The following is a 4,840-nucleotide window of genomic DNA, read 5'->3' as shown; positions in this document are numbered from 1 at the left end:
TCTCAAACCACCAGGTAGCCCCATTCATGGGGCAGTGCAGGGTCTTGCATTGTCCTGGATCTCACTCACCTCCCAAACAACCAGGTAGCCCCATTCATGGGGCAGTGCAGGGTCTTGCATTGTCCTGTATCTCACTCACCTCCCACACCACCAGGTAGCCCCATTCATGGGGCAGTGCAGGGTCTTGCATTGTCCTGGATCTCACTCAGTGCCCAAACCACCAGGTAACCCCATTCATGGGGCAGTGCAGGGTCTTGCATTGTCCTGGATCTCACTCACCTCTCAAACCACCAGTTAGCCCCATTCATGGGGCAGTGCAGGGTCTTGCATTGTCCTGGATCTCACTCAGTGCCCAAACCACCAGGTAGCCCCATTCATGCGGCAGTGCAGGGTCTTGCATTGTCCTGGATCTCACTCACCTGTCAAACCACCAGGTAACCCCAGTCATGGGGCAGTGCAGGGTCTTGCATTGTCCTGGATCTCACTCACCTGTCAAACCACCAGGTAACCCCAGTCATGGGGCAGTGCAGGGTCTTGCATTGTCCTGGATCACACTCACCTCTCAAACCACCAGGTAGCCCCATTCATGGGGCAGTGCAGGGTCTTGCATTGTCCTGGATCTCACTCACCTCCCAAACCACCAGGTAGCCCCATTCATGGGGCAGTGCAGGGTCTTGCATTGTCCTGGATCTCACTCAGTGCCCAAACCACCAGGTAGCCCCATTCATGGGGCAGTGCAGGGTCTTGCATTGTCCTGGATCTCACTCAGTGCCCAAACCACCAGGTAGCCCCATTCATGGGGCAGTGCAGGGTCTTGCATTGTCCTGGATCTCACTCACCTCTCAAACCACCAGGTAGCCCCATTCATGTGGCAGTGCAGGGTCTTGCATTGTCGTGGATCTCACTCACCTCTCAAACCACCAGGTAACCCCAGTCATGGGGCAGTGCAGGGTCTTGCATTGTCCTGGATCTCACTCACCTCTCAAACCACCAGGTAGCCCCATTCATGGGGCAGTGCAGGGTCTTGCATTGTCCTGGATCTCACTCACCTCTCAAACCACCAGGTAGCCCCATTCATGGGACAGTGCAGGGTCTTGCATTGTCCTGGATCTCACTCAGTGCCCAAACCACCAGGTAGCCCCATTCATGGGGCAGTGCAGGGTCTTGCATTGTCCTGGATCTCACTCAGTGCCCAAACAAACAGGTAGCCCCATTCATGGGGCAGTCCAGGGTCTTGCATTGTCCTGGATCTCACTCACCTCCCAAACCACCAGGTAGCCCCATTCATGGGGCAGTGCAGGGTCTTGCATTGTCCTGGATCTCACTCAGTGCCCAAACCACCAGGTAGCCCCATTCATGGGGCAGTGCAGGGTCTTGCATTGTCCTGGATCTCACTCAGTGCCCAAACCACCAGTTAACCCCATTCATGGGGCAGTGCAGGGTCTTGCATTGTCCTGGATTTCACTCAGTGCCCAAACCACCAGGTAACCCCATTCATGGGGCAGTGCAGGGTCTTGCATTGTCCTGGATCTCACTCACCTCTCAAACCACCAGGTAGCCCCATTCATGGGGCAGTGAAGGGTCTTGCATTGTCCAGGATCTCACTCACCTCTCAAACCACCAGGTAGCCCCATTCATGGGGCAGTGCAGGGTCTTGCATTGTCCTGGATCTCATTCACCTCTCATACCACCAGGTAGCCCCATTCATGGGGCAGTGCAGGGTCTTGCATTGTCCTGGATCTGACTCTCCTCTCAAACCACCAGGTAGCCCCATTCATGGGGCAGTGCAGGGTCTTGCATTGTCCTGGATCTCACTCACCTCTCAAACCACCAGGTAGCCCCATTCATGGGGCAGTGCAGGGTCTTGCATTGTCCTGGATCTCACTCACCTCTCAAACCACCAGGTAGCCCCATTCATGGGGCAGTGCAGGGTCTTGCATTGTCCTGGATCTCACTCAGTGCCCAAACCACCAGTTAACCCCATTCATGGGGCAGTGCAGTGTCTTGCATTGTCCTGGATCTCACTCACCTCTCAAACCACCAGGTAGCCCCATTCATGGGGCAGTGCAGGGTCTTGCATTGTCCTGGATCTCACTCACCTCCCAAACCACCAGGTAGCCCCATTCATGGGGCAGTGCAGGGTCTTGCATTGTCCTGTATCTCACTCACCTCTCAAACCACCAGGTAGCCCCATTCATGGGGCAGTGCAGGGTCTTGCATTGTCCTGGATCTGACCCTCCTCTCAAACCACAAGGTAGCCCCATTCATGGGGCAGTACAGGGTCTTGCATTGTCCTGGATCTCACTCACCTCTCAAACCACCAGGTAGCCCCATTCATGGGGCAGTGCAGGGTCTTGCATTGTCCTGGATCTCACTCACCTCTCAAACCACCAGGTAGCCCCATTCATGGGGCAGTGCAGGGTCTTGCATTGTCCTGGATCTCACTCAGTGCCCAAACCACCAGGTAGCCCCATTCATGGGGCAGTGCAGGGTCTTGCATTGTCCTGGATCTCACTCACCTGTCAAACCACCAGGTAACCCCATTCATGGGGCAGTGCAGGGTCTTGCATTGTCCTGGATCACACTCACCTCTCAAACCACCAGGTAGCCCCATTCATGGGGCAGTGCAGGGTCTTGCATTGTCCTGGATCTCACTCACCTTCCAAACCACCAGGTAGCCCCATTCATGGGGCAGTGCAGGGTCTTGCATTGACCTGGATCTCACCTAGTGCCCAAACCACCAGGTAGCCCCATTCATGGGGCAGTGCAGGGTCTTGCATTGTCCTGGATCTCACTCACCTCCCAAACCACCAGGTAGCCCCATTCATGGGGCAGTGCAGGGTCTTGCATTGTCCTGGATCTCACTCACCTCTCAAACCACCAGGTAGCCCCATTCATGTGGCAGTGCAGGGTCTTGCATTGTCGTGGATCTCACTCACCTCTCAAACCACCAGGTAACCCCAGTCATGGGGCAGTGCAGGGTCTTGCATTGTCCTGGATCTCACTCACCTCTCAAACCACCAGGTAGCCCCATTCATGGGGCAGTGCAGGGTCTTGCATTGTCCTGGATCTCACTCACCTCTCAAACCACCAGGTAGCCCCATTCATGGGACAGTGCAGGGTCTTGCATTGTCCTGGATCTCACTCAGTGCCCAAACCACCAGGTAACCCCATTCATGGGGCAGTGAAGGGTCTTGCATTGTCCTAGATCTCACTCAATGCCCAAACCACCAGGTAGCCCCATTCATGGGGCAGTGCAGGTTCTTGCATTGTCCTGGATCTCACTCAGTGCCCAAACAACCAGGTAGCCCCATTCATGGGGCAGTCCAGGGTCTTGCATTGTCCTGGATCTCACTCACCTCCCAAACCACCAGGTAGCCCCATTCATGGGGCAGTGCAGGGTCTTGCATTGTCCTGGATCTCACTCAGTGCCCAAACCACCAGGTAGCCCCATTCATGGGGCAGTGCAGGGTCTTGCATTGTCCTGGATCTCACTCAGTGCCCAAACCACCAGGTAACCCCATTCATGGGGCAGTGCAGGGTCTTGCATTGTCCTGGATCTCACTCACCTCTCAAACCACCAGGTAGCCCCATTCATGGGGCAGTGCAGGTCTTGCATTGTCCTGGATCTCACTCACCTCTCAAACCACCAGGTAGCCCCATTCATGTGGCAGTGCAGGGTCTTGCATTGTCCTCGATCTCATTCACCTCTCAAACCACCAGGTAGCCCCATTCATGGGGCAGTGCAGGGTCTTGCATTGTCCTGGATCTGACCCTCCTCTCAAACCACCAGGTAGCCCCATTCATGGGGCAGTGCAGGGTCTTGCATTGTCCTGGATCTCACTCACCTCTCAAACCACCAGGTAGCCCCATTCATGGGGCAGTGCAGGGTCTTGCATTGTCCTGGATCTCACTCACCTCTCAAACCACCAGGTAGCCCCATTCATGGGGCAGTGCAGGGTCCTGCATTGTCCTGGATCTCACTCACCTCTCAAACCACCAGGTAGCCCCATTCATGGGACAGTGCAGGGTCTTGCATTGTCCTGGATCTCACTCAGTGCCCAAACAAACAGGTAGCCCCATTCATGGGGCAGTCCAGGGTCTTGCATTGTCCTGGATCTCACTCACCTCCCAAACCACCAGGTAGCCCCATTCATGGGGCAGTGCAGGGTCTTGCATTGTCCTGGATCTCACTCAGTGCCCAAACCACCAGGTAGCCCCATTCATGGGGCAGTGCAGGGTCTTGCATTGTCCTCGATCTCACTCAGTGCCCAAACCACCAGTTAACCCCATTCATGGGGCAGTGCAGGGTCTTGCATTGTCCTGGATTTCACTCAGTGCCCAAACCACCAGGTAACCCCATTCATGGGGCAGTGCAGGGTCTTGCATTGTCCTGGATCTCACTCACCTCTCAAACCAGCAGGTAGCCGCATTCATGGGGCAGTGAAGGGTCTTGCATTGTCCTGGATCTCACTCACCTCTCAAACCACCAGGTAGCCCCATTCATGGGGCAGTGCAGGGTCTTGCATTGTCCTGGATCTCATTCACCTCTCATACCACCAGGTAGCCCCATTCATGGGGCAGTGCAGGGTCTTGCATTGTCCTGGATCTGACCCTCCTCTCAAACCACCAGGTAGCCCCATTCATGGGGCAGTGCAGGGTCTTGCATTGTCCTGGATCTCACTCACCTCTCAAACCACCAGGTAGCCCCATTCATGGGGCAGTGCAGGGTCTTGCATTGTCCTGGATCTCACTCACCTCTCAAACCACCAGGTAGCCCCATTCATGGGGCAGTGCAGGGTCTTGCATTGTCCTGGATCTCACTCAGTGCCCAAACCAC

Source organism: Cetorhinus maximus, unplaced genomic scaffold (genome assembly GCF_964194155.1).
Source record: "Cetorhinus maximus unplaced genomic scaffold, sCetMax3.hap1.1 HAP1_SCAFFOLD_2170, whole genome shotgun sequence".
In the NCBI taxonomy this organism is placed as follows: domain Eukaryota; kingdom Metazoa; phylum Chordata; class Chondrichthyes; order Lamniformes; family Cetorhinidae; genus Cetorhinus; species Cetorhinus maximus.
The sequence above is the reverse complement of the archived record's forward strand: the minus strand, read 5'-3'. Positions refer to the sequence as shown.